Source organism: Erinaceus europaeus, chromosome 7 (assembly GCF_950295315.1).
Source record: "Erinaceus europaeus chromosome 7, mEriEur2.1, whole genome shotgun sequence".
NCBI lineage: Eukaryota > Metazoa > Chordata > Mammalia > Eulipotyphla > Erinaceidae > Erinaceus > Erinaceus europaeus.
Window position 1 is genome coordinate 10970851 of NC_080168.1, and position 8966 is coordinate 10979816.

Below are 8966 nucleotides of genomic sequence, written 5' to 3' on the forward strand. Positions count from 1 at the left end.
TCTTTTTTTATAAAATAAAATGAAACCCCTGTGACCTTATCAGTCATGATGCATGCCCCAAAATGCAAACTTCCCATTATCACACCCATCAGACCCGTGTGACTGATTCACTCATTCTTGCATGCTCTCGAGATGTTTTTGTCCTTGGACAGAAATATCCAGTGATGTGTCTGAGTTCTTTCTGCCATAACTCTCTAGGAAAGTCGTCATCTTCCCCCTGGAGGTCATCTATTGTCTGCTGGCACCCTGACCCATAAGAAAAAGAAATACACAGGACTGGGAGTTTGGAGGTACATTTACCTCTTCCTTGAAAGTGAGAGGAGACAAAGGGAAGGGAGAGAAAGAAGGGGAGATAAAGAAATAAAGAAAGAACGGAAAGGAGAAAAGGCAGCAGTACTCGGAACATAGTCCTCTCAAAAAAATATTAGTTTGCTGTCCTTAGCCTCCAGTCAGCAATGATCCCATGAAATAATTGCTCTTTAAACCTCTTTGGTCTTTAGTAAGCACGCTTTTAAATATTTATGTAAAGCCTATTTTTCTTCTATATTAAATTTCTCTCAATGACAATTACTGCTAACTGTTCTGTAAGTGCTCCTCAGAACAAAGAGAAGACATCAAAGGCTTAAATGGGAGGAGGAAAAATAAAACAACCCTGAGCTTTCCTGCTTAGCCTGGAATCCTGAGAAGAAGCTGCAAAGTCCTCTCCTGACCCTGTAGTCATTGCAGCTGGCACTGTCTCTCTCTCTCTGTGTGTGTGTGTGTGTGTGTGTGTGTGTGTGTGTGTGTCTGTGTGTGTCTGTGTGTGTGTGTGGGGGGGTGCTCTTACACTAGGGTGCCCCCAGCCAAGGGCAGGTGTATGTGGAAGATATGCCCTGCAGTCAGGGGTGTTTGGCCCCCACAGCTCTAGCTATCAGACGGAGCTCCACCTCTCAGTTGCCTCCAGGTGTTGCCAAGTCTCTCTTGTTTGCAAGGAAGGCCCCTTAGCAAAACAACCCCACAAGGGGATCCTGTCCACGTGAAGGTGGCTGGAACTCAGTCATAGAGCACAGGGATCTCCTACTAGGAGAAAAGCAAGCTCCCAAGGATGTGGGCATCCTCTCTCCAGAAAACCAGACAAGGGAAGGATGTTCCCTTCAGAACCAGGTTTCTCTCCTAGGGCTCTTCTGGCAGGTGCAGAGCCTAGCTCCAAATGTAAATCACTCAGTGGCACTGTGCCAAGGGAAATAAGTTCAACTGAGAAAGACAAATACTAATAGCATATAAGCACTCCTATAAAATTATAAAGAGACACCCAACTCACCCATCCAGGGAGCACCCTGGTGATTGCCAGCTGTGGGGAGGAGAAGAGGGGATCCCGTGGTAAAAAAAAAAAGGGGGGGAGGTAACATTGGACACATTTTTGCACTGATTTTAATGGGGAAATCATAACCCTTATAAATATCATGAATTAAAAAGTGGTGTGAGGTTATTTACATAAAATACATAGAGATGAGATTACTGGAAAGATATTTCTAAGAGGATAATGCTTATCCCTAAAGGAATGCTCTTATTTTCTTTCAGAAACTTCAGTCCTCACTCAAATAATAATGCAGAATTAAAGTACCCAGCAACAAATACCTTTTGTAAATAGAGAGAAAATTAAGGATTTTTAAAAGGCTCATTACACCTGGGGTTGTTGTAATATAGATTATTCTTTCTGTATACAGACCATATTTTATATCCAAGATCTATAATTACATCTATTTTGCAATAAGCAGTTAAGCCAGGCCACTAAGAGAGGAAAAAAGGAGTAATTCCTACTAATCCACATGAAATAATGCATCCATCAGTGTTTCAAAGAGAACGTCCCCATGAATAAATGTGAGTTAAACAGCTATCACACCCTGCAACTAAGACCTGAAAAGCTTAAGAGTATTTTTCAATCCACTCAGCAAGTTCATTCATGAGCTTATATTTAGACATTCTTAATACTTCAACCAAAATTAATAGGTTCAGAGCACCAGGGAATGCTATGCAAAATGAGAACCAGCAGCTTCAAATTGGATTAAGAATTTTTAAAAAAATAATTGGTAACGCAAATGAAAGTAAAATAAATCTCACTTCTGAAGGGGAAAGATTGTATGAGAGAGAAAAAGAAAGAAAATTTGGGTCAGAACCCATTTGAGAAAATGGACTTGATACACAGTGCCTTAACTACGTGGCTCAAGAAAACAAAATCAATTTCAAATTAATAATGTTCTCAAATATAAACCTGAAATAGCCTGTGTGACGCTAATATATAGGCATGAGGTATAGCAAAGATCTGAGACACCAAAGGTAGCCAGAGAATTCTTCCTGTCAACTCTTCTGTGCCCTCCCTTGCTCCTTTCCTTCCTACACTTCTTCCTTCTCTCCTCCCCTTCCTGCTCGCCTTCCATCTTTCTCTTAAAAAAAAAAAAAAAGTTAAGATAAAGACAGAGAGTCAGACAGAAGGAGTCAGGCGGTAGCGCAGCGGGTTAAGCACATGTGGCGCAAAGCTCAAGGACCTGCATAAGGAACCTGGTTTGAGCCCCTGGCTCCCCACCTGCAGGGGAGTCACATCACAGGTGGTGAAGCAGATCTGCAGGTGTCTTTCTCTTGCCCCTCTGTCTTCCCCTTCTCTCTCCATTTCTCTCTGTCCTAAGAAAGATAACATCAATAACAACAATGACAAAACAGCAAAAGGGAAAATAAATATAAAAAAATTAAAAAGAAAAAAAGACAGAGCGTCAGAAAGAGAAAGGGAGAGAGAAAAAGAAAGAAACCAGGATACTGAAGTTTCTTTCAATGTGGCAGGGGCCAGGCTGGAACCTGAATCATATACATAACAAAGCAACATATTATCCAAGTGAACTATTTCACCAGCCCCATATCTACAACTTAAAAGGAAAAAATATATATTGTTAGAAGAAACCAAGGGGGCAGGGGGAAAAAAAAGCACAAAAACTACGTAGGCACAATTTTTTGAGAGTTAAAATGAAGGTGCAGTTATATCTACATACAAGAGGGTTAATGAATTGTACCTTGTTACCCCACGAGGCACTGTTGCTATAAACTATCCATGTGTCAATCTCTGTGAGCTACCTCCCACACTTGCTAAAACAACTTCATCCTACCAAGAGTCTTCAGCAACTCTGGTTCTCTCAATTACCTCAATAAATCAATAGTAACATGATAAATTTCACAAAAGATTCGCCTATTATCGGGAGTTAGGCGGTAGTGCAGCGGGTTAAGTGCAGGTGGCACCAAGCACAAGGACCGGCTTAAGGGTCCTGGTTCGAGCCCATGGCTCCCCACCTGCAGGGGGGTCGCTTCACAAGTGGTGAAGCAGGTCTGCAGTTGTCTTATCTTTCTTTCCCCCTTTCTGTCTTCCCTTCCTCTCTCCCATTTCTCTCTGTCCTATCCAACAACAACAACATCAATAACAGCAACAACAGTAACTACAACAATAAGAAAAAAAAAGGGCAACAAAAGGGAATAAATAAATAAAATTTAAAAATAAATATCAAGATTTACCCATTATCTTTACACCATTACTTTTTAAAAAATTTATAATTAATAAATTTCTTCTGATACAATAAAAAGGAAGTTGTTCCTGGCTAGAAGTGGATCTACCCTATGATCCTGTAATTCCTCTCCTGGGGATAGATCCTAAGGAATCAAAAACACCATCAAGAAGATCTGTGTGTAACTATGGTCATAGCAGCATGATTTATAATAGCCAAAACCTGGAAGCAACCCAGGTGTTCAACAACAGATGAGGGGCAGAATAAGTTGTGCTGTATATACACAATGGAATACTACTCAGCTATTAAAAATGGTGAATTTGGGAACCAGGTGTTGGCATACCTGGTTAAGTGCTCACAATACAGTGCACTAGGACCCAGGTTCAAGCCACTGGTCCCCACCTGCATGGGGAAAGCTTCACGAGTGGTGAAGTAGGACTGCAAATGTCTCTCTGTCTTTCTCCCTTTCTGTCTTCCCTCCCCTCTCACTTTCCCTGTGTCTCTATCCAATAACACATAAATAAATAATTTTTTTAAAAAAAATAGTGAACTCACCTTCTGCAGCTCATCTTGAATAGAGAGTTTGAAGGAATCATGTTAAGTGAGATCAGCCAGAAAGAGAAGGACAAATATGAGATGATCTCACTCACAGACAGAAGTTGAAAAATAAGAACAGAAGGGAAAACACCAAGCAGAACTTGGACTGGAGGTTGTGTATTGACCAAAGTCAGACTCTGGGGTGGAGGGAGGGTTCAGGCCCTAGAACATGATGGCAGAAGAGGACCTAGTGGGGGGTCGAGTGGAAATGTGGAAAACTGAGAGGTGTTATTTATGTATAAACTACTGTATTTTACCGTTGACTGTAAATCATGAATCCCTCTATAAAGAAATTATTCTTGAACCACCATAAGTAAGAAGCTTAATTCACAAGCACTAATTCTAAATATCTTAGGAAAAGAGTAACAGGTTGGAAGATAAAGAAATATATTTTGAAGATCATATATGATTAGGTACCTGATTTCCCTAAACCTGACTTTTCATCAAGAAGCTAACATTAAGAATAGTAGCAATAGTAGTAACAATGCCAGTGATTGCATCATTAAGGTTAAAGCATTCTAGGGGTGTGAGGGGTAGAGTTGAGCTCCTGGTGCAGGATGGTGGAGGAGGACCTGGCCTGGGGCTGAGAGTGTTCTGCAGAAAACTGGGAAATTTCACACCTGTATCAAAAACTGTATTTACTGAAAACAGTTAATCCCTCCAATAAAGAATAAATTGAAATTTAAAAACCTAGTTCAGTTTCACAACTGAATTCAGTAAGTGTTTTGTCTTTTCGGAGTTTTATTATTCTTGTTGTTAGTCTTTATTGTCATTAAAATCAATTCTCTTATTTTGTAGGAAAAAAATATTTAAAGGTCATGTCATATGCTCACAGTTATCTAGATTATTAGGAACTAAACTAGATCTCAGATTCTCGTCGTTCAGTTCCCATACAATTCCATGCTGTTTCCTTAAAATGTTATTTATTCACTGTACTTAAACTGTATTTAAGAGGCTAATGGGAATATTCCTATCCTGGTGATCTCTTACTTCAGAATAAACTGCTTTAAAGTCAAATGGCTTTAAACAGCTCCCTTTGTTTTTAACTCAGATCTCATGATTTAGTGGATCCAAACTTGGGGAGGCTTCAGCAAGGTCATTCCATTCCACTGGAAAGGCTGGTTGAGAAGTCTCCTTCACATAGGGTGTCTTGGCAGGCGTGGCTAGAGTGTGGTTCAAATGGAATTGTTGGCTAGAACCCTTAGCTTCTCCAGAATGGATTTGAGGTAGTCTAGGTTTCTTGCCTGGTGGCAATGAGTTGCCAAAGAGAATCTGGTGAGAAGATGCTGCTACTGATACAAAACGTTTGGTCCCACCTTGGAAGTCTCAGAATTACACTTCTACTCCAGGTTGTTGGTCAAGTCAGTAAAATCCACCTAGATTCAGGGAAGTAAAACCCATCTGCCCATGGGAGAAATGGCAAGATTCCAAGTGTATACAGGCCATACATAAACACAAAATAGAATATCTTCTCCTTCTGAGTCAGGTCCCTGTGCTGTAACAGGAAAAGGCTTTGTTTCATTGGTCATGTATTGTGCCTATATGTTTGGAGAAACTAATTGACATGTAAAAGATAAATTGTGGGCACTTAATAAAATCATACTGTACCCTTTATTGGAAAATGGCCTCTCAGAGTCATTTTTCCAGAAATAAAAACAAGTAAAATCCATGTCAAGTACACTTTCCTTCCTGCCAAATTAAACACGGGTTTCTCTGAATGAAAGGAAAGCCATATGTTATTTTCAAAATGGCATCCCAAGAGAGCAGGCAATATTGTGAAGGAGCACTAAAGTTGCAGAATGGAAAGACGCTGTCAAAGAGGACTTATTACCTCCATGCATAACAAGAAGAATCTCCAGTCCCTTGCCACTAAGCCCTGGTCCAAAAAGCCTAATGAAAATTCTAGAAGGGAATTAAATTTAATTTGTTGTTCTGGGCTTAGTGCAGATCCACAGCCTTTCCAAAAGTATGTAGAACCCTTGGAGTACTCAAAAACATAATTTCAAACTGGCTAGTTAATCTCAGGCTCAGAAAAGGAAAAAACGGACACAATCAAAAAATAATAAGGCTAACTGACTGATTCAAAGCAACACACAAACTATAATTTACTACTAGATAAGTCTTTTTGGATTTAGACATTGCTCTTTTAAAATGATGAAACCAACAAAAAGTCTGTGAAAAATATTCTAGAGGAAAAACAAAATTCCATTCTAAAAGTCTTGGTTGTAGAGGCAAGCTTTCACATACCACTTCTTATAAAGTCTTGTAGAAAACCATTTCAAAAGTTCAATAGTATTTAAGATGATATCAGCTCTAAGAAAGAGCTACTCCTTTTTTCCTAATCCTGATTTCTAGTCCTGTTCGCAACTCTGACCACATCTTCCCAGACCATGTTTTTAGTCCACCTGCATGTTAGCCAGCAACCTCAAAATAGAATTATTAAAGTCATGGGGCCCTAGAAACTTTCTTAAAATAGCTTCTCTCCACCCTAAGATCCTCATTCTCATCTGCTCTATTCCTATCTTTTGGTTCCTGTTTATTGTTCAATTTTATTGTTTTTTCTTGCTCTGTATCTTGCTGCTTTTCAGTCACCAAATTGAAGATGCTACTACAATTCCATCCTGAATTCCATGAGCAGACAGCCTCACTAGTGTGTCTCAGAACCACACCTCCCCAGAGCCCTACCCCACTAGTGAAAGATAGAAACAAGCTAAGGGATCACCTGCCAGCACCCATGTCCTGTGAAGAAGCAATTACAGAATCCCACCTTCTGCTCCCCAAAAAGAATTCTGGTCCAGACTACCAGAGGGGGAGTAATGTTAGGGGAGGAAAATCAGAGGGCCCTAAACTCCAGTTCCATCAGGACACCAAGACCCTGAAAGAGAAGGGAGAAAAAAAGGAAAGGAATTTAGAAGTAGCAATAGGTGGGACTTAAAAAGGAAGGGAGGAGTCGGGCGGTAGTGCAGCGGGTTAAACGCAGGTGGTGCAAAGCACAAGGACTGGCATAAGGATCCGGGTTCGAGCCCCTGGCTCCCAACCTGCCAGGGAGTCACTTCACAAGTGGTTGAAGCAGGTCTGCAGGTGTCTATCTTTCTCTTCCCCTCTCTGTCTTCCCCTCCTCTCTCTATTTCTCTCTGTCCTATCCAACAATGATGACATCAATAACTACAGCAATAAAGCAACAAGGGCAACAAAAGAGAATAAATAAATAAATATTTTTTTTTAAAAAAAGGAAGGAAGGGAAGGCAGGACTAAGGAAAAAATGGGCAAATATACATTATATATATATGTATTATTATTATCATATAGGGGGCCAGGTGATAGTACAGCAGGTTAAGTGCACATGGCATGAAACACAAAGACCAGAGGAAGGATCCCAGTTTGAGCCCTAACTGCCACCTGTAATGGAGAGTAGTTTCACAGGTGGTGAAGCAGGTCTGCAGGTGTCTATCTTCCTCTTCCCCTCTCTGTCTTACCCTCCTCTCTCGATTTCATTCTATCCTATCCAACAACAACAACAAAGATAAACAACAAGGGCAACGAAAGGGAAAAAATAGCTTCCAGGAGCAGTGGATTCATAGTACAGGCACTGAGCCCCAGCAATAACCCTGGAGGCAAAAAAAAAAAAAAGCAGAAGAAGAAATTATTATATATCTCTGACCTTAGAAGAGCTATTGCAGTTTTTAATAGAGGGGATGGGAAAACAGAACTCTAGTGGTGGGAAAGGTGTGGAATTATACCCCTGTTAGCTCATGAATTTATTAAATCACATATACAGAAAGAAAGAGCTTTAGAACCTGGGCTTATGTGAACCAAAAGGAAATGACTATGGTATTATTATAAATGGAATATTTTGTGGGTCAGGCAGTAGTGCTGCGGGTTAAGCGCACATGGCACAACGCGCAAGGACTGGCTTAAGGATCCCAGTTCGAACCCTGTCTGCCCACCTGCAGGGGTCACTTCACAGGCAGTGAAGCAGGTCTGTAGGTGTCTCTCTTTCTCGCCTGTCTTTCTCTCCTCTCTTTCTCTCTCTGTCTTCCCCTCCTTTCTCCATTTCTCTCTGTCCTATCCAACAACAACTTCAATAATAACTACATCAACAATGAAACAACAAGGGCAATAAAAGGGAAAATAAATAATAATAAAAAATGCAATTTTTTCCAGATTCAATTTTAGGATTACTAGGTATACATTTTATTATCAAAATATTTTCTAAAATCCCTGCTTCTTTAGTGATATTAACAGTTAATAATTATCTCTATTTTATAAATATATATAAATATATATAACAAATCATACTATATACACTGCTATAGTTCTCTTATTGTATATGTGTGTGAACACACAGAATAAATGTATAACAGAAGACAGAATATTTAAAGGAACTATATTGGGATGAAAGGACTATAGTGTGCCGAAAATATGTGCATACTTGTCCTATATACATAAACATATATGTTATATATTATATTATATTGTATTATATTACATTATATTATATTAGCATATATGTAAGATTGTCTAAGAATAACAATAGCAACATCACCACATTAAAAAGGACACTGGAAGCAAATGGTTACTAAAACTATTTTAGGGGATCAGGCAGTTAAGCGCACATTACAAATAGCAAGGACCCAGGTTCAAGTTCCCACTCCCCACATGCACTAAGGAGACTTCAAAAGCAGTGAAGCAATTCTGCAGGTGTTTCTGTCTTTCTGCCTCTCTATTTCCCCCACCCCTCTCAATTCTCTCTGTCTTCTCTGATTTTTTTAAAAAGCCATTTAGAAAATGGCTGCCAAGAGCAGCAGATTCGATATGTAGGCACTGAGCCCTGATGGCAAATTT

The 8966-nt window shown here is 39.8% G+C and overlaps 1 protein-coding gene across 3 annotated transcripts in view; it reads right to left on the reverse strand.

Moving 5' to 3' along the window:
* Positions 1–8966, reverse strand: part of PID1 (phosphotyrosine interaction domain containing 1) — a 223990-nt gene that overhangs the window by 154241 nt on the left and 60783 nt on the right. The window contains exon 1 of one of the 3 annotated variants that reach the window (XM_060193733.1): positions 672–739. The exons of the other annotated variants lie outside the window; for them this stretch is intronic. The gene's annotated coding sequence lies outside the window, so the exon portion shown is untranslated. Of the gene's footprint in view, positions 1–671; positions 740–8966 lie in introns of those variants that run through there. 3 annotated transcript variants of the gene reach the window in all.